The sequence below is a fragment of the Salvelinus alpinus genome, chromosome 8, assembly GCF_045679555.1.
Source record: "Salvelinus alpinus chromosome 8, SLU_Salpinus.1, whole genome shotgun sequence".
Taxonomy (NCBI): domain Eukaryota; kingdom Metazoa; phylum Chordata; class Actinopteri; order Salmoniformes; family Salmonidae; genus Salvelinus; species Salvelinus alpinus.
Window position 1 is genome coordinate 79,617,176 of NC_092093.1, and position 22,153 is coordinate 79,639,328.

Below are 22,153 nucleotides of genomic sequence, written 5' to 3' on the forward strand. Positions count from 1 at the left end.
CATCCCTGCTTTTGACAATTTTAAAGAGTAGCTTTTTGGCACTCCTATTATTTTCCCTGCCTCTGGGCTCTTTTCAATCTGTATTGCTGAAGCATTACAGATTGTGTGCAAGAAATGTAAGGGTAATTTCAGATTGACCTGACATATGCAGCGTTTACCGTGAATGCAGTCTCCTTGACTGCGGGCATATAGTCTTTTATTGTCAATTGTGCTAAAAAGCTGAACTTCCGCGATACGGATTGAATAGAGCCCTAGGTTTAACCATGTTTTGAGGCTGTACAGTGTGTGTTTACATTTACTTTGTTTATAAACATTGTAATAAAACAAGCTTATATTTTGGGTTCGGATGGGGTATGACAGCTCATGAGACATTTATATGTTATATTCTTCAAGAATCAACGGGTACATATCATTCATTTTGAAATCCAAATATGTATGGAGCAACTGCTGATTGCCCCTTTAATAAATACACCAAAACATAATCAGCCTTCATCACAGGGTTATCACTGACCTCTGGCATGCTGATTAAAATCATTAGGATGCCATTTGTTAGACTGTGACTGAAGGTGATCTGGAAATGGAAAAACATAATGATTTCACTGCCCCAGTTGTGTTTCTTATGGAGAGAAAAAAGGATGGAGAAAAATGAAGAAATTATGTAAGAAATCAATTTGTCAGCTCTTGCTGACTGACCATGCATTGTTCAGAAACAACCTTTTGAATTCATTATTATTACATGAGAAACTGAAGCTAGACAACCCACAGCAGAACATACTTATCTCAGTTTTACCACAAGGCCCTCCTACAGAGATATAGAATGAAATGGGGAGGAGAAACTCCATATCCTCTCTTCTTGTTAAATCTGTGTTTTGAAACTCACTCATTCACAAAGTAAGAACCCGCTAAACCAGTAGATGTACAGTACATATCACAGCTGGAGAACAATAACAATATGCGCGTTCTAAGACTGTATGTTTGTAGGCTAAATGTGTCTATATCTTTGATATTCTATTCAGGCTACATTTCGACTGCCTGCTCTGTGTCTCATCAGTGCTTGATGTTTAATTCCTTTATTTTGATGTATAACTAGTATCATATTGACAGATATCACATTTCAAATTGACATGCCGTACAGTAAGAGGGATTTACGATGCTACAAAGCATTGATTATTATGATAAGCAAGAAACCAATTCATTTGCTTATGGTTTCAAACAAGCCTGATAAATGCTTTGCTAACATTATACATTTCGAAGAGACAAACAAACAATGAACACCAATATTTAGCAACATACATCATCTTCAAGTTCTACTGCGCACCACGTAAGAGGAAAGAGCATGCTCACTCACACTGGAGACACTATTAGCATAACTGTACCCAATTTATGGATTACATTTTTTTCCCTCATCAATCTACACACAATACCCCATAATGACAAAGCAAAAAAGGTTTTTAGAAATGTTTGCAAATTTTTCACAAAAAACCCAGAAATGCCTTATTTATAAAAGTATTTGCTGTGAGACTCGAAATTGAGCTCAGGTGCATCCTATTTCCATTGATCATACTTGAGTTGTTTTGACAACTTGATTGGAGTCCACCTGTGGTAAATTCAATTGATTGGATATGATTTGGAAAGGCACACACCTGTCGACAGAAGCTCCCACAGTTGACAGTGCATGCCAGAGCATAAACCAAGCCATGAGGTTGAGGGATTGTCTGTAGAGCGCCGATACAGGATTGGGTCGAGGAACAGATCTGGGAAAGTGTACCAACACATTTCTGCAGCATTTAAGGACCACAAGAAAACACAATGGCCTCCATCAATCTTAAATGGAAGAAGTTTGGAACCACTAAGACTCTTCCTAGAGATGGCTGCCCGGATAAACTGAGCAATCGGGGGAGAAGGGCCTTGGTCAGAGAGGTGACCAAGATTCTGTGTACCTCTGTGGAGATGGGAGAACCTTCCAGAAGGACAAGCATCTCTACAGCACTGGTAGAATGACCAGACGGAAGCCCCTCCTCCGTAAGACACATAACAGCCCTCTTGGCGTTTCCCAAAAGGCACAAAGAGGACTCTCAGACCATGAGAAACAAGATTCTCTGGTCTGATGAAACTAAGATTGAACTGTTTGCCCTGAATGCCAAGTGGCACGTCTGGAGGAAACCTGGCACCATCCCTACGATGAAGCATGGTTGGTGGCAGCATTATGCTGTGGCTGATGTTTTTCAGCGGAAGGGACTGCGAGTCTAGTTAGGTTTGAGAGAAAAATGAATGGAGCAAAGTACAGAGATATCCTCGATGAAAACCTGCTCCAGAAAACTCAGGACCTAGGACTGGGTTGAAGGTTCACCTTCCAACAGGACAATGACCTTAAACACACAGCCAAACAAACGCAGGAGTAGCTTCAGGACAAGTCTCTGAATGTCCTTGAGTGGCCCAGCCAGAGACCGGACTTGAACCCGATTGATCTCTGGTGAGACCTGAAAATAGCTGTGCTGCGATGCTCCCCATCCAACCTGACAGAGCTTGAGAGGATCTGCAGAGAAGAATGAGAGAAACTTCCCAAGCTTGTAGCGTCATACCCAAGACTCAGGGCTGTAATCACTGTCAAAGGTGCTTCAACAAAGTACTGAGTAAAGGGTCTTAATACTTTTGTAAATGTTATATTTCCGTTTTATAATTTTAATACACTTGCAAAAAAAGCTAAAAACATGTTTTTGCTTTGTCATTGTGGGGTATTATGTATAGATTGTAGAGGGGGGAAACTATGTAATCCATTTTAGAATGAGGCTGTAACGTAACAAAATGTGGTAAAAGTAAAGGGGTCTGAATAATTTCCGAATGCACTGTATACTTTAAATTCTACAGATCCTACTGAGTATTCATATATATATATATATATGTGTACCAGTCAAAAGTCGACACACCTACTCATTCAACATTTTCTTTATTTTTACTATTTTCTACATTGTAAAATAGACATCAAACCTACTAAATAACACATATTGAATTATGTAGTGACCAAAAAAGTGTTAAACAAATCCAAATATATTTTTTATTCCTCAAAGTAGCCACCCTCTGCCTAGATGACAGCTTTGCACACTCTTGGCATTCTCTACCAGCTTCATGAGGAATGCTTTTCCAACAGTCTTGAAGGAGTTCCCACATATGCTGAGCACTTGTTGGCTGCTTTTCCTTCACTCTGAGGTCCAACCTATCCCAAACTATCTCAATTGGGTGGAGGTCAGGTGATTGTGGATGCCAGGTCATCTAATGCCACTGTCCTTGGTCAAATAGCCCTTACACAGCCTGTTTTGGTCATTGTCCTGTTGAAAAACAAATGATAGTCCAACTAAGCGCAAACCAGTTGGGATAGCATATCGCTGCAGAATGCTGTACCAACACATGGGTGTGATCATTCTACAGTGGTCCCTGTAGCGTACGCTCAAACCGGTGTGATTAGAATGCGTATTTAGAATGTCCAGTTTCGAATGATGCAACAGTCAGCATTTGAGCTGGCCACACAGTTTTTTCAGAAACATTTTGCACAAACAAAGTTATGTTCAGAATGTGAGCAGTTTATTTTAGATGCAATGGTAAGACATTCACAGAAGTAGCTACAGCATAACACAATCATCCAAACTGGAAAGATGTAGGCTACATTTGTCCTAGCGCTAACTGAGGAAAGATTGACATAACACAAGCAGTCATATTTTTATAACTCTCGGCTGACAGAAACTACAATATGAATTAGCTAATAGCAATTACTATTTATAATTAATCACAGCTCGGGTGAGCTCACCATTGATCAAAATAATTGAGTAAAACACTTTCTAGAAATCGAAAGTAATCCGAAGATGGGTAGTTTGTGCGCCCAGCCATGTTTGTTTTTTTCGCATTAACCAAAGATAATAAGAAGAGACAATATTAGTTTGGTCTGTTTATAGTATGCATGTTGAAGGGTGTGTGTCGTCTACGATCATCCACTTCCCTTCATTCCCTTTTGGAAGTTTACCCGAAAGATGAGTGAACCATTCCTCCACCTCATTATAACATCTTCAGTCTGGCAGATTACGTGACACCCAGAATGCATTGTATAATGTCAACAAACATGGCGCCACACATAGCTGGCAAATAGCTTAGCTCATTATAATCTGTACAACCTTCAAAAAGTATTTTACACACATCATAGGTGTCCATTATATGCAATAATCAGAATGCATTATTTGACACCAGTAATTGAAAACGTGAATAAAACTGTAAATATATTATGCTCCATACATACATATATACCTACATACTGTATGTGCCTACAGTAGAAACGACAACACGATATGCAGAAAATAAGGAACTTACTTTGATATGAACACACACATGTCCAAAGTTATTATGTGTAAAGAAAACAACAACGAAGGCAAAGCGAGCGCCAGCAAGAAAATGTTCCAATTCTTGCAAGACTGCGCAAATATATGCATACTTGATCTGCGCAAACATGAGTGAAGTGCAGTGGGTTCTCCTGGAAGAGAGAAGTATCCAGCTCTGCAAAGACTCAAACATAAATTTTCCGCAACGCTGAAATGGACTACTTCTATATGAATAATTGAGGAGGCAGAACACACCTCAAATCAATTTGTTGTTAGAAAATACTTTGAAATTGACAAGTTGAAACATAGCCTATAGATAATTAGCAGGCAGCGCGTGTTAATCTTGGCGCACCGATCCCTTTAGCGGGATCATTTTCGTCAACGTCTGCTGAATTGCAGAGCGCCAAATTCAAATCAAATTACTCAAAATATTGAATTTTCATGAAATCACAAGTGCAATATACCAAAACACAGCTTAGCTTATTGTTAATCCACCTGGCGTGTCAGATTTAGAAAAAAAAGCTTTACAGCAAAAGCAAACCAAGTGTTTGTGAGGACAGCTCTCAGTAGACAAAACATTACAAACAGCTAGCAGCAAAGTAGTTTTTCTGACTTTCGTGACCAATCAAATTAATCGCTTACCTGTGATGATCTTCGGATGTTTGCACTCACGAGACTCCCAGTTACACAATAAATGTTTGTTTTGTTCGATAAAGATTATTTTTATATCCAAAAACCTCCATTTGGTTGGCGCGTTTTGTTGAGTAATCCACAGGCTCGTGCAGGTCACGACGGGCAGACAAAAATTCCAAATAGTATCCGTAAAGTTCGTAGAAACATGTCAAACGTTTTTTAGAATCAATCTTCAGGTTGTTTTTCAAATAAATAATCGATAATATTTCAACCGGACGGTAAACTTTTCAATACAAGAGAGAAAGAATAGGTCTCGTTCCTGTGTCGCGCGCATGAACAAATCTAAGGACATCTGGCTGTCCACTGACGCGATGTGATCATTCTCGCTAATTTTTCAGAATAAAAGCTTGAAACTATGTCTAAAGACTGTTCACACCCTGTGGAAGCCATGGGGAAAGGAATCTGGTTGAAAAACAGCACTTCCTGGTTGGATTTTCCTCAGGTTTTCGCCTGCAATATCAGTTCTGTTATACTCACAGACAATATTTTGACAGTTTTGGAAACTTTAGAGTGTTTCCTATCCTAATTTGCCAATTATATGCATATTCTAGCATCTGGGCCTGAGAAATAGGCAGTTTACTTCGGGAACATTATTTATCCAAACATCAAAATACTGCCCCCTAGCTTCAAGAGGTTATTAACTGTCCTGTTGCGTAATAATCACATTTTGGAACAGTGAGTGCATTCTGACATCACGTGCATAAAACACTTGACAGATAAACTTGGCAAAAAAGAAATGTCCCTTTTTCAGGACACTGTCTTTCAAAGATAATTCGTAAAACTCCAAATAACTTCACAGATCTTCATTGTAAAGGGTTTAAACACAGTTTCCCATGCTTGTTCAATGAAACATAAACAATGAATGAACATGCACCTGTGGAATGGTCGTTAAGACACTAACAGCTTACGGTAGGCAATTAAGGTCACAGTTATGAAAACTTAGGACAATAAAGAGGCCTTTCTACTGACTCTGAAAAACATCAAAAGAAAGATGCCCAGGGTCCCTGCTCATCTGTGTGAGATGGAGGGTCCGTCATGGTCTGGGGCGGTGTGTCACAGCATAATCGGACTGAGCTTGTTGTCATTGCAGACAATCTCAACGCTGTGCGGTACAGTGAAAGACATCCTCCTCCCTCATGTGGTACCCTTCCTGCAGGCTCATCCTGACATGACCCTCCAGCATGACAATGCCACCAGCCATACTGCTCGTTCTGTACGTGATTACCTGCAAGACAGGAATGTCAGTGTTCTGCCATGTCCAGCGAAGAGCCCGGATCTCAATACATTGAGCACGTTTGGGACCTGTTGATTCAGAGAGTGAGGGCTAGGGCCATTCCCCCCAGAAATGTCCGGGAACTTGCAGGTGCCTTGGTGGAAGAGCGGGGTAACATCTCACAGCAAGAACTGGCAAATCTGGTGCAGTCCATGAGGAGGAGATGCACTGCAGTACTTAATGCAGCTCGTGGCCACACCAGATACTGACTGTTACTTTTGATTTTGACCCTCCCTTTGTTCAGGGGCACATTATTCCATTTATGTTAGTCACATGTCAGTTTATGTCTCAGTTGTTGAATCTTGTTATGTTCAAACAAATGTTTACACATGTTAAGTTTGCTAAAAATAAAAGCAGTTGACATTGAGAGGATGTTTCTTTTTCTGCTGAGTTTATTTGGAACTCACATGCCAAAAGGTTAAGTGTGCTTTGAATTCTAAATAAATCAGTGTCAGTAGCAAAGATCCCACACACCATCATACCTCTTCCTCCATGCTTCACGGTGGGAACCATATATGCAGAGATAATCCGTTCACGTATTCTGCGTCGCACTTAAACACTGCGGTTGGAACCAAAAATCTCATGTTCCCCACGTTGGCGGTAAACGCTGCACAAGTCGGCTTAATCGGAAATTACCTTTACATTTCTATTGCGCAAACTGTAGCTCTTTAGCGATACAGAATGAATAGAACCTTGAGGAAGGGAAAAAAATGGGAGTGCCAAAAAGTTACTTTAAAAAATTATCCTAGAGTCACAAGCAGGTTTGACTTTTTGATGTCTATATAGTATCCGAAAGAATCAGAAAGAGATTCTGTAGTTTCTAAATCACCCATCCTTGCCAAACATCTCATAAATGTACCCCGTGAGCTCTATTTCAAATAACATGCACTCTCCACGTACATTGGCAACACTCAAAGCACAGTCACATATTTAAAATCCAAATATGCCATTCTGTTCTTTTGAAATGCATTTTCAGAAATTCTTAATGTTCCTTAATACCTTAATGAAATAATAATGAATGATCTTTGTGATGGTGTTTAATTAATGGATTTTAACACTTTAAATTGTGATGTTTTAGTGATTTTTTGTGTGTACGTACTGTTACATAAACTAATAAAAAAGCTATTGTTTTAATTGAAATACATTTTCTTTGGTATTCTAATGTTACCTTCATAAACAGAAATCAAATGATTAGTCTTCCGATAGCATATATGAATTGTAATTATTAGACTGTTAGAATGTTGACGTTCAAAAGACGCAGCATTGGCCCGATGGGGGTCCAACAAGGCTTTTCTAGTGTTAAGTGCCACGACATATTATTTGAAACCTTGGGTTGAGTGGTTTTTAAAATCTATTTCTAACCTAGATATAGCCTAGGACATGTCTTATCTGGCAAGGTTGGAGAGGTTGGTGAGTGTTAGCGACAAGGACAAAGTACAAACCGTTCTTTCTTCACTGTCGTACAAGATTTGTGCACTTATTTTATTAATTTATCATCCAACACAGCCATTTCTCAACATACCAACCCTCCAAAAACATGATGCCTTATGTTTATGCATAATCTTTCACTCTCCAATTAAACTGTTATATTCAATTTGTCTGTAGCCAAAGCTGTATGCTTTCAATAGCATTCTACAAACACTGTCTGCGTTATGCATCAATAAGATCTGTTGTTTGAACTGACATCACGTCAAGCAACAAAGGCTGGATGATGGCCTCTGAAAACACTGTATGGGTACGAAATGGCAATCTATTCCCTTTATAGTGCACTACCCATAGGGCTCCTGTCAATTAATGCACTATAGGGATGGGGTGCCATTTGAGGCACAAACACTGCTTGGAAACGATGGTGGAAATGGTTGCCTGATTCATTGTTTTTAATGACACTTTGATGAGGCTGTTTGAATAGTAAATACTTGTGTTTCCATTGTTTGACTAATTTCCTCAAATAGCTAGGGAGGGATTGAATTTGCCATAGGAAGTGCTCCAGTGATGACTGATTCAGTTTGGCTGAAGTGACTACTATGAGTCACATACGATCCGTATCAGGCCAGTATTACAGGATTGACCCTGGTCAACATCCACAAGCTATCTAGAGGTTACTGTAAAATGTCTCATGAGGAGAGACAAATGATGGAATCCAGATTCTGTCCAGACACTTTCAAATGCCACTTAGGTATGATATTTTAGGGGATGTCAGTTGAGTCTTCCTCAACGTGCATACTTTAACTATGTATTCAGATAAGATAAGGAATTATTAAAAACAATCAAAATATATTCCAAAAGTATGGACCAGGTGCTATAATATCAATCTATACAAACACTATGGCTGGTATGGCCTCCAATGCAATACAGTATCAGAGAAAAGCTTTGTATTGTGCTTCAGTCTTTATAATAATTTAATAATAATAATTTATTGGATTTTTATAGTGCTTTTTTCACCTAGGTGCTCAAAGCCCTTTAGGGGGAAACTCACCTCATCCACCAACATAGTGTAGTACCCACTTGGGTGACGCACGGCAACCATTCGTGGCATTAAGTTTCAGTTATGCCTCTAGAGAAAGCAAGCTTGAGCCACTAAAAGACATACTGGTAACTGCAGACACCAGTTCATTGCCCGGTCTACACCAATGACAATCACATTGAAGCCAAGGTCTGTGCTTCAAACAAATAATTAAAGACATGCTCTGGTTCTTTAGCGACTAAGAAAGTATTTTTTAAACCTCCCGCTTTGGGCTGGATGTGTCAATGTGTAGTTCATACATGCATAATCTGTTATCAGAATTACTGTCTTACCTCAATTAGCCACAACATCCCTAGTTTGAAAGCAACTGTTTTCTTGCAGCTGTGCTGCGCCATTTTCCCAACATTTCTCCCCACGTGGGCGAGCCCCCTAGCAATTTGAGTTCTAGCCAAAGAGGCCTGCCCAGCATTATCCAATGAGGTTGCAAGGCTGTCCCAAAGGCTCAGTGGACACAGCAGAGAAAAAGAGTAAGAGCAATGACGTGGTGGATATATGTGACGTAGTATACCATTTTCGGGAACTACTGGCTAAAACGTATACACAAATATCGGAGAATCTCATTAAACAGAGCCACTGATCTAGGCTGAATGAAGAGATGGGGATAATTCTGCCTTCACATCAGACTTTCGTCCATGTTCCGTGTTCTTATTTTCTGAAGAAAAAGTCTAGATCCCCTGAAGCTAGTTTAGAGACATCATGAGAAGTCATGATGTGATTGCTATTATCCCTTATGGGTTGTCTTCTGGACACAGATTAAACCTATTGTACTGGATTAAGAATAATGCTCAATGGAGATTCTTCATTTAAAGTGTTTTGTAGACAAGCACTAGGCTTAATCTGTGTCCAGGACACTGGCAATGGATGTCCAGGTTGCATCAAGGCATATATTGGTTGATTCCTGATGGGAGCCACTACAGAATACTCCTAAAGCCATGCTAACTGCACCAGCCAAAATTCTCACCAAAGTTGACGGCAATTAAATGCGGTTGATTGAAAGTCAGCCCAGGTAATGCAGTGAAATGTCTCCACAATAGCGGTCTGGAACTCTCTAGTCAGAACAGAAAATATATTCAGTTCCTAATACAAAAAATTATGGCAATAGTCTGACTTGTATATGGTACAGCAGCTTGACATACTGTACAGTATATGCATTATTATGCTGGGCAAGGATTTTATGTTCAAAAGCTGTTGTCAAAGCACAAGAGAACCTACAACGACACAAAAACAACAACAACAGTGCTTCCATACATTCCCTCAGACTCCAACCATTTTACCGTCACCCCTCCCTCTGCTGAGCACACCTTCCTAGACAGAGATTACAATCACAATATCAACAGTGCAAAACTGAGCAGAGTCTGACGAGGTACAACTACCTAACATACACTGGGGGGAAAAAAGGTTCTTAAATGGTTCTTCCTCAGCTCGTAAGGTTCTTTGGAGAACTCTAGCCTGATAAAGAACCTTTGAGTTATGTGTGAGGTTCTTCACGTGGCATCTACGGTTCTTCAGAATTCTAAAAGGTTCTTGAAATGTATGGAAGCCTGCAGAGGTGTCAATTTCAAAGCACACAGCAAATTGGTCAGTGTTAACTAGTGTTCATTTTTAATGTAACATTTCTAGTGTTGATTCAAGAGTTAAATTAACACAAACGAGTTGAATTAACACTCAATTGTGTAACTGTAAAAGAACCCCAGTGTTGGTGTTAATAACCAGAGTTTAACCACGCCCATCATTATCATATTTCCCAGCATGCTCTATTACAGGTAGATTTTTTTGAATTGCTTCTTTCAATGTCTCTTTTTTTACTTGTACATTAATTGATTATTACATTTGATGCTGCTCAAATATGAATAACATACACTTTTCTAAAACTATTCCAATCTGTTACCTGGCCTTATTGCACCCGTTACAGAAATGGTTGTTCCAGTTTAGCTGTTTAGGGTAGTCTCATATAGCAGCCTTCTCAACCTTGGCAGTCAATTTGAATGTAGGTTGAGTGTGGAGAAAAATTCCAAACGTTGGATATCCCCACTCTGGCTGGATTCCAATAGAAATTACACATCACTTTGTAAACCAGCATAATGTAATTTGCAGGCCTGATGTGTCTTATAAACTATGAGCCCTACAGCAGGTCTAATCAATTCCGGACCTGGAGAGATGAAGCATTTCTGGTATTAGATTTTTTTGTATGGTTCTTCAAAGAACCACCACATTTATGGTTCTTAAGAGACCCTAAAATGGTTCCTTTATGGCATTGCTCTCAAGAACCTTATTTGGTTCCAACTTGCACCTTTTATTTATAAGAGTTGTGTTTCTAAAGCATTCCAACATAAGGGCATGTCTGCCTCTCTTTTTAAATTATATTTCAGAGTGGGAGATGGAATCTGATACGGAGAAAGACCTCTGCTAATAAAAGGATAAGAAATCAATGAGTGAAGTCCCGTTTCCTGCAGCGCATTTATATTTGTGTCTGAAGCTACAGCTACAGTGGCGCTGCTCATGCATCAGCTATCCTAACTCACACCCCTACAGCAGCTGTAGCAGCGGCAGAAGCAGCAGTCCATAACTCCAGCGAGGGAGAGAGAGGGAGGCTTACAACGTACACACCACAGGAGACAGAGGTAGAGCCAACGAGCTGCAAGTGCACTCATTAGCACCGAAAAATAACCTGTGATAAACCCCCTCGCTCCGTTTCTTTGTCTCTCTCACACATACACATACACAGAGAGAGAGAGACATTCAAACACTCATGCACATATTCTGTAGAAACAGCTCAAAGCACAAATGGTACTTTAATTTTTCCATACCTGGTGGGACTTCCTTTGACAGGCATGACAGCTGACAGTTCGTGAGGATGAGTGAGAAGGACTTTCTGTGCTTGCCTCACCATTTTCTCTCTTTCTCTCGCTCCCTCTTTCCCTTTTTCTCTACCACCGTCTGTCTCTCTGGGGCAGTGCTTAGTGCTCGGCTAGCGGAGAGCCCACTTTCTTTCTCTCTCTCTCCCTCTTTCTCTCACTGTGGGTGTGAGCAGAGGATTGAAGGAGTGTGTGTGTGAATGGTATAAGCCATCGTCCAATCCAGCCTGACTACTGCTCTATGGCTGCAGCAGCTCCAGGACGAGGAGATCTCTGATTGGTCGGTTTAGAGCTGAGTGCATGTCTGTCAGGCTTGCACCACCCTCTTTGTCTTTCACCCTACCCTCCTATTTCCCTCTCTCTCGGTCTCTCCTATCCCTCTGTCTTTCTCTCTTTATATGTTAACCTTCATATTCATCCACATATTTCTCTCTATTTCTCCATCCCTCAGTCATACTTGTCTCCCTGTTTTCTTGCTCTCCTTCTCATGCAAGTGCACACACACACACACACACACACACACACACACACACACACACACACACACACACACACACACACACACACACACACACACACACACACACACACACACACACACACACTCTCTCTCTCAGGTACCCTAGGGCTTTTACTCTCTCTGGCTCCAAAGGGAAACTTAATGAATAATAAACAGATGAGTGAAAGGGAAGAGTTGTGGGTGGAGGTAGAGGAGCGTTGGAGATGGGCAGTTGGAGAGAGGAGAGATAGAGGTCCATCAGGACCATGGCACATTGGAGAGCTGGAGAGAGGGCTACTTTGAGGTGTTCACCCATCAAGTAGACAAGAAGAGAGGAAGAGAATAGAAGACGTGGAAGAGGACAGGGGATAGAGGGATGAGGTGGAGGGGTGGAGGTGTCTAAATAAAGAGGGCGCTTGGTGAAGAGACAGATTACACTCCAGAGACAAGGAGGGAGGCTTGGGTTGAGAATAGAGGCAAGGGGAGAAAATGGATGTTGAAAGACAGGGGGACTCACTAGAAGACGTCACAGGAACAGCCTCTCCTTAACAATGTGGTCCCTCTCCTTCATCTATCATCCAGACCCAGTTCTCTCAGACAGACCAGAAGTGTTTCTCATTTACTAAAGAGTTTAATCTGCATACTACTAGCTAAACATTTCTGAAACATAGGATATATGTTTGAAAAAAAACAGTACATAAAAGGTTTTCAAAACTATTTTTAGATTAACCGCCTTACAGAGTATATTAAATGGTTTGGTTGTTTTGGAGGATTTCGGCAATTTTTGACTCCGATCCATTCTGCATTCATATGATACACGCATCTAATGACTGGGTGGGCTATAATATAAACTAAATTGAGGTTATTGATGGTTTATTGATGTGGGTCAGTAAGCCACCTAGTTGCAGTCATACATGAATGTTAATGGACTAGGCGTCCCGCTAGCGGGACAACTTCCGGTGAAACTGGAGGCCGCGCAATTCAAATAAATAATCATACAAATGATGGATATTGAACATTTAGGTACATATAAGTGTCTTATGTCAGTGGAAAGCTTAAATTACTGTTAATCTAACTACACTGTCCGATTTACAATAGCTGTTTCAGCGAAAACATGCCATGCAATTGTTTGAGGACAGGCCCCACATCAAAATATTTTTCCACCGGCACAGGTTTGATAAATTCACAAATAGCGGTTAAATATTCACTTACATTTTGAAAATCTTCCTCTAATTTGTCATCCAAAGGGTCCCAGCTATAACATGTAGTGTCGTTTTGTTAGATAAAATCCTTCTTTATATCCCAAAAAGTCAGTTTAGTTGGCGCCATCGATTTGAGTAATCCACTCGTTCAACATGCAGAGAAAGGAATCGAAAATCTACCCCTAAACTTTGTTTTAACAAGTCAAAATACTCCTCAGATACCCTAAAAGGTAATCAAACTATAATATTTCTTACGGAAAGATGTATGTTCAATAGGAAACCGATTTTAGCAGGTGTGTCCTGTCTAGTGGCTCGCGCAAATTTCCAAGACTGTGTCCCTGTCCTAAAACTGATATTTCTTATTCGTTTTTGAAGTTACAAGCCTGAAACCATGAACAGACTGCTGACACCCTGTGGAAGCCATAGGAATTGCATCCAGGGAGTATGACCTTATACTTCCCATTCTAAGAGGATGGTCTCTCTCACAAAAAAATCCCAGAATTTTCTACTACCATATCTATTGTGTTATATTCTCCTACACTATTTTAACATTTCTATAAACTTCAAAGTGTTTTCTTTCCAATGGTACCATTTCCTGGCTCCAGGGCCTGAGCAACATTCAGTTTACTTTGGGCACGTCATTCAGGCGGAAATTGAGAAAAAAGGGGCCCAACCCTAAAGAAGGTCCTGGGATGAGAGCTGTGGACTTAACAATATGGTCCATGGGTCTTTGAGGGTTACTTGTGTATTGATCTAAGATTCCTTTCGCACCGTGATGGACATTCACCAGATGGATATTTTTTTATTTATTTCACCTTTATTTAACCAGGTAGGCCAGTTACCTGGCCAAGATAAAGCAAAGCAGTGAGACAAAAACAACACAGAGTTACACATAAACAAATGTACAATCAATAACACAATAGAAACAGTGTGTGCAAATGTAGAAGAGTAGGGAGGTAAGGCAATAAATAGTCCATAGAGGCAAAATAATTACAATTTAGCATTAACACTGGAGTGATAGATGTGCAGATGATGATGTGCAAGTAGAGATACTGGGGTGCAAAAGAGCAAGAGGATAAGTAACAATATGGGGATGAGGTAGTTGGGTGTGCTATTTACAGATTGCCTGTGTACAGGTACAGTGATCGGTAGGCTACTCTGACAGCTGATGCTTAAAGTTAGAGAGGGAGATTTAAGTCTCCAACTTCAGTGATTTTTGCAATTTGTTCCAGTCATTGGCAGCAGAGAAATGGAAGGAAATGCGGCCAAAGAAAGTGTTGGCTTTGGGGATAACCAGTGAAATATACCTGCTGGAGCACATGCTACGGGTGGGTGTTGTTATGGTGACCAGTGAGCTGAGATAAGGCGGGGCTAACCTAGCATAGACTTATACATGACCTGGAGCCAGTGGGTTTGGCGACGAATATGTAGCGATGGCCAGCTAACGAGAGCATACAGGTCGCAGTGGTGGGTAGTATATGGGGCTTTGGTGACAAAACGGATGGCACTGTGATAGACTACATCCAGTTTGCTGAGTAGAGTGTTGGAGGCTCTTTTGTAAATGGCATCGCCAAAGTCAAGGATCGGTAGGATAGTCAGTTTTACGAGGGTATGTTTGGCAGCATGAGTGAAGGAGGCTTTGTTGCGAAATAGGAAGCCGATTCTAGATTTAATTTTGGATGGAGATGCTTAATGTGTGTCTGGAAGGAGAGTTTACAGATGAGAAAACATCAAATTACAGTATCATTCCGGAACCGTTGACACTGTAATGAGTAATGACTGGCCACCATGTTAGCATTTAACCACTTAGCATTTCCTTACAAACACCACACCAGTATCTAAACGTGGCCATTTTGTTTTTCAAATAAATCGAATTACAAACTCTCACTTTGTTCAAATCAAGGGCATCCGCCTCACTGCCTGTTCATTGGGCTTTAAGAGGTTAATTAAGCCCTGACCATTGACTTCAAAGCTGGTCTGTCATTTTGTTAGCTCAAACACTGATTGAGCGAGTGTGACCATGGATTCATGGATTCATGTAGTGTGAGATGGTTGTGTGTTGCTGTGGTTGGTCCCCTCCATAAGAAACACTTGTGTCAATTAATCACAGCTAAGCAGAACAGAGAGATTATGCAGTCGACTGAATCTCATTTCAAGCTGATGGTTTGTGGTTTAGGTGGGTGTGTGCGTGGGACATGCTGGGGACACAGACAAATGGCCAACTCTGTGGGCTCCAGCATCAGTAGAGCTATAGGGAGACACATTACCGGGCTGGAATAAAGAATGTGTCTTCCTCCCATAACTCGTCTAATTTATGTGGTGCTGGACAAGTATCAAGGTTACATTGCATTTTTCCATTAAAAAGCGATACACCATTGTTTCACTGCAGCAATGGAGGAAATACAGTAAATACTTTTACCCTTGGGCAACTTATCCAACAAATGAGAAGAAATAGCTACCAGACTATTCTACAGAAATACAGTGCATTCGTAAAGTATTCAGACTCATTCACTGTTTCCACATTTTGTTACGTTACAGCCTTATTCTAAAATGGATGACATTTTTCCCCCTTCATCAATCTACACACAATACCCCATAATGACAAAGCAAAAACATGCTTTCTATTTTTTTGGGGTGCAAATAATTTACAAAATATTTACGGAAATATCACATAAGTATTCAGATCCTTTACTCAGTACATTTTTGAAGAACCTTTGGCAGCGATTACAGCCTTGAGCCTTCTTGGATATGACGCTACAAGCTTGGCACGACAGTATCAGTCAATCTAAACACAACACCCATAATACCAAAGCGGCAACAGGTTTTTAGAAATAAAAACGGAAAATACACATTTACATAAGTATTCAGACCCTTTACTCAGTACTTCTTGAAGCACTGTTGGGAGCGATTACAGCCTTGAGTCTTCTTGAGTATGACCCTACAAGCTTGACACACCTGTATTTGGGGCGTTTCTCCCATTCTTCACTGCAGATCCCCTCAAGCTCTGTCAGGATGGATGGGGAGCGTCGCTGCACAGCTATTTTCAGGTCTCTCCAGAGACGTTCGATCGGGTTCAAGTCCGGGCACTGGCTGGGCCACTCAAGGACATTGAAACTTCTCCCAAAGCCACTACTGTGTTGTATTTGCTGTGTGCATAGGGTTGTTGTCCTGTTGGAGGCTGAACTGTCACTCCAAGTCCTAGAGCTCTGGAGCAGGTTTTCATCAAAGATCTCTCTGTATTTTGTTCTGTTCATCTTTCCCTCTATCCTGATGAGTCTCCCAGTCCCTGCCGCTGAAAAACATCCCCAAAGCATGATGCTGCCACCATCATGCTTCATTGTAGGTTTCCTCCAGATGTGACGCTTGGCAGTAAGGCGCATCTTGTTTCTCGTGGTCTGAGAGTGCCTTTTGTAAAACTCACAAGTGGCCTTTCATGTGCCTTTTACTGAAGAGTGGCTTCTGTCTGGCCACTCTACCATAAAGGCCTGATTGGTGGAGTGCTGCAGAGATGTTTGTCCTTCTGGTATGTTCTCCCACCTCCACAGAGGAACTCTGTCAAAGTGACCATCAGGATCTTGGTCACCTCCCTGACCAAGGCCCTTCTCCCCCGATTGCTCAGTTTGGCTAGGCGGCCAGCTTTAGGAAGAGTCTTGGTGGTTCCAAACTTCTTCCATTCAAGAACAATGGGGGCCACTGTGTTCTTGGGAACCTTCAAAGCTGCAGAAATGTTTTGGTACCTTTCCCCAGATCTGTGCCCGGAGGAGCTCTACGGACAATTCCTTCGACCTCGGGGCTTTGTTTTTGCTATGACATGCACTGTCAACTGTGGGACCTTATATAGTGTCATGACTGTCCTGTGAGTATCACAATGGATCAGATCAGCGTGGCAATGGCTGACAATAAGCAGACATTCTCTCACCCGCAGAGGGGAGCAGGAAACTGGTGTGGGGTTTTTGACACCTCCACACCCGGTCGTAAATTAAGCAGAAGAGGACTCTCTCCATACCCTCCGGTAGATGGGTCCCTTTGTCTCCAGAGACTTTTGCCAGGCCAAAACTCTAATGTCCAAAAAGTGGATAATTGTACAATAATTCTAACATAAAGAATGTGGGGAATGGTCAGTGGGGAGATGTAGAAAACTAATGTCATATTGTTTTTCATTTTGTGATGTCATTAAAACTGTATGGACAAAATACTGTAACTTGGAAAGGATACCGTATTTATCTGTCAAGTTTCCATCTAATACGTTGTGCATATATGAAAAATGAGAATTATTTTTTGTTAAGGTAGGAATGTGATTTTAGGAGTCATAAGAGATAACTTCTAATGGTGCGGAGCCGTCCCCTTTGAGCATAGTGAATAAAACGCCTCGGTAACGAATGTAACATTAGACCAGGAGACGTGAGGCAGAGAGCTACACGTTTGAAATTTTGAACCTCAACACAAGGTGAGGAAAATTACGTTACTTACCAGACCAGGACATCACTAGTCTGCAGCTGCATGTGTAAAGTGGTTCAAACTCTGATTATCCACACGAGGTGGAGATAACTCCCCTCTCAGACAATCACTGTTACAGCTAAGAAGAAGTTCTGAGGAAACACCCTATGGAGTCCGGACAACTAAGAAAATGGACATTGTGACCTCTGGTGGACAATCAGAGCATGTACAAGTGGGCAGCGGAAAGGTCCAACCAAACCCTTTTCAAGAAGGCTTGGTTCTGACAGAGAAAAACGACAAACGAAGGCATTTCACACGTAAATACATTCATGATTTCTTACTCTAAACAGGTGATGGTTCGTGTGCAAAGTATATGATTAATGGGAGAAAAGTTATAGAACGTGTCCACAATAAGTGTCCCTTTTTCACTATCTCTCTCTTCTCCCCACCCCTATTAATTCATTGTGTATAAGCCGTCATATTTTGTCAGTCCACTAGGGACCATGACTCATGCAGTTTGTGTGTGTGTGTGTTTATTCTGTGTTATTATTTAGTTAGCTAGTAAATAAATCATTAAATAAATTTGTATAGTACTGAAAAATTAACAAGGCTGGGGTTTATGACTGTTCAGAATGATGAAATGATAAGAGGTTATGATTAATATTTTGACTGTTTTATGGATGTTATCGAGTTTAATTCGGGAGATGGTAACTATTTAAACAACTTCTTCCGTGGTGCCCCAAATCCTATTGAGTTAATTGTTACATGATTGATTTAAATCGGGTAACAATTAAACATAGTTAGTGGATTAAAATAAATAGTCATCAGATTAATGAAAGTAAAGTCACAATTATAGACAGACGTGTGCCCTTCCAAATAATGTCCAATCAATTGAAATTCTCACTGGTGGACTTCAATAAAGTTGTAGAAACATCTCAAAGATGTTCAATGGAAACAGGATGCAACTGAGCTCAATTTTGAGTCTCATACTGGGGGTCTGAATACTTATTTAAATAAGGTATGTCTGTTTTTTTTATACATTTGCAAAAATGTCTAAAAACCTGTTTTCACTTTGTCATTATGGTCTATTGTGTGTGGAATGATGAGGGGGAAATTAATGTAATATATTTTAGAATAAGGCTGTAACGTTACAAAATGTGGAACAAGGGAAGGGGTCTGAATACTTTCCAAATGCACTGTATATATACACTGAACAAAAATATAAACGCTACATGTAAAGTGTTGGTCCCATGTTTCATAAGCTATAATAAAAAATCCCAGAAATGTTCCATACACACAAAAATAATATTTTTTTCAAAAATGTGTTTACATCCTTATTAGTGAGCATTTTCTGTTTTGGCTAGATAATCCATCACCTGACAGGTGTGGCATATGAATAAGCTGATTAAACAGCATGATCATTACACAGGTGCACCTTGTGTAAGTGACAATAAAAGGCCACTTTAAAATGAGCAGTTTTGTTACACAACACAATGCCACAGATATCTCAAGTTTTGAGAGATCGTGAAATTGTCATGCTGTCTGCAGGAATGTCCATTAAAGCTGTTGCTAAAGAATTGATGTTCATTTCTCTACTCTAAGCTGCCCCCAACATCGTTTTAGAGAATTTGGCAATGCGTCTTACCGGCATCACAACCACAGACCACATGTAACCACGCCAGCCCAGGACCACCACATCCGTCTTCTTCACTTGCGTCATCATCTGAGGGGGGTGCTGAAGAGTATTTGATGGAGGCCATTGTGTTCTTGGGAACCTTCAATACTGCAGAAATGTTTTGGTGCCCTTCCCCAGATCTGTGCCCACGCAATCCTGTCTCGGATCTCTACGTTCAATTCCATCGACCTCATGGCTTGGTTTTTGCTCTGACATGCGCTGTCAACTGTGGGACCTTATATAGACAGGTGTGTGCTTTTCCAACTCATGTCCAATCAATTGAATTTACCACCGGTGGACTCAAATACAGTTGTAGAAACAACTCAAAGATGATCAATGGAAACAGGATGCACCTGAGCTCAATTTCGAGTCTCATAGCAAAGGGTCTGAATACTTGTGTAAATAAGGTACCTTTTTTTTGTTAAATATATAAATTAGGAACATTTCTAAAAACCTGTTTTAGCTTTCTCATTATGGGGTATTGTGTGTAAATGGCTGAGGATTTTTATTTATTTAATCCATTTTAGAATAAGGCTGTAACGCAGCAAAATTGGGAAAAGGTCAAGGGGTCTGAATACTTCCCAAAGGCACTGTATATACAAAAGTATGTGGACACCCCTTCATATTAGTGGATTTGGCTATTTCAGCCACACCCGTTGCTGACAGGTTTATAAAATCGATCACACAGCCATGCAATCTCAAAAGAAAATTGACAGTAGAATGGACTTACTGAAGAGCTCAGTGACTTTCAACATGGTACCGTCGTAGGATCCCACCTTTCCAAAAAGTTAGTTCATCAAATTCCTGCCCTGCTAAAGCTGCCCTGGTCAACTGTAAGTGGAAATGTCAAGGATCAAAAATGGCTCAGCTGGGGCCAGTGGTCTAGGGCACTGCATCGCATCGCAGCGCTAGCTGCACCACCAGAGACTCGCGCCCAGGCTCTGTCGCAGCCGGCCGCGACCAGGAGGTCCGTGGGGTGACGCACAATTGGCCTAGCATCGTCCGGGTTAGGGAGGGTTTGGCCGGTAGGGATATCCTTGTCTCATCGCGCACCAGCGACTCCTGTGGCGGGCCGGGCACAGTGCGCCTTAGCCAAGGGAGCCAGGTGCACGGTGTTTCCTCCAACACATTGGTGCGGCTGGCTTCCGGGTTGGAGGCGCGCTGTGTTAAGAAGCAGTGCGGCTTGGTTGGGCTGTGTTTCGGAGGACGCATGGCTTTTGACCTTCGTCTCTCCCGAGCCCGTACAGGAGTTGTAGCGATGAGACAAGATAGTAATTACTAGCAATTAGATACCACGAAAATTGGGGAGAAAAGGGGGTAAAAAAATAAATAATAATAATAATTTAAAAAATGGCTCAGCTGCAAAGTGGTAGGCCACATAAGCTCACAAAACGGGACCACCGAGTGCTGAAGCGCGTAGCAATGTAAAAATTGTCTGTCCTCGGTTGCAACACTCACTACCGAGTTCCAAACTGCCTCTGGAAGCAATGTCAGCACAATAACTCTTTGTCGGGAGCTTTATGAAATGGGTTTCCATGGCTGAGCAGCTGCACACAAGCCTAAGATCACCATGCACAATGACAAGTGTCGGCTGGAGTGGTGTCAAGCTCGCTGCCATTGGACTCTGGAGTGATGAATCACGCTTCACCATCAGGATGTCCAATGGACGAATTGTAGTATTCATAAGGGCATGAAATCAGAAGGCAATGCAGGAAGAAGGCAATGGATGTTGACATGCTCAGAGTGTAGATTTATCATACAAAATATACAAGTAGATTTACCAAATATGCATGGGCAATAGCCCAAAAGAAATACCCTCTGTATCAGCCTTAACCTGTCACAGGTAGAGGGCAAGACTCTACAGCCTGGTTCCCCCTAAGAAACCAAATAGAATCTGTCTAAAAGGAGCTCAAAGAGTTAGGCCTACATAATATAAGCACTTGCCCCCAGGAACATACAATTACCCAATTGGCAATTACAACCAACAGTTTCCCCTGTGTATCAACAATGGTCCACCACCCCAAAGGACATCCAGCCAACTTGACAACTGTAGGACGCATTGGAGTCAACATGGGCCAGCATCCCTGGAGGGTTGCAACTCAATATTAGGAAGCTGTTCCTAATTTTTGGTATACTCAGTGTATAATAACCAACTAGGACTAAATGAGACACTTGTTTTTTTAAGTTGATTTAATTTTGGTATTTTTTAAAATAGTCAGCATGTGTAATCTCCGACAGTAGAGGGGTCTGGGTTGCTGCGTGTTCAGCTCACATACCCAACCGCTGCGGAGTGAGTGTCAGTACTGGTGAATTTCATGGTGAAATTGATTTAACCCTTTGACGTGTACGATCACATATTTGTGATCATTGTTGAGTGGTCCCTGCAGTGAACCATCGCAAATATTTGATTGGAAAAGTAGCAACAGAATTTATGATGCGTCAAATGCATCTAAACAGCAGTGTTGTCTGAAGAGAATCTAAACATCGTTTTGATCTGATAGGAAATAAAGGTTGTCATAACTTTATTGCTCATTTTGACCTTTTATTTGTAAAAGACAAATGTAAACTTCATCATCCAAGCGTCACACATCTACAACCAAACTCATTCCATGAACCAGTCTAAATAACAGG

The 22,153-nt window shown here is 41.1% G+C and overlaps 1 protein-coding gene across 2 annotated transcripts in view; it reads right to left on the reverse strand.

Moving 5' to 3' along the window:
* LOC139583760 (cadherin-18-like) overlaps positions 1-22,153 on the reverse strand; it is a 379,939-nt gene that overhangs the window by 217,595 nt on the left and 140,191 nt on the right. Inside the window, exon 1 of one of the 2 annotated variants that reach the window (XM_071415199.1) lies at positions 11,662-11,864. The exons of the other annotated variant lie outside the window; for it this stretch is intronic. The gene's annotated coding sequence lies outside the window, so the exon portion shown is untranslated. Of the gene's footprint in view, positions 1-11,661; positions 11,865-22,153 lie in introns of those variants that run through there. 2 annotated transcript variants of the gene reach the window in all.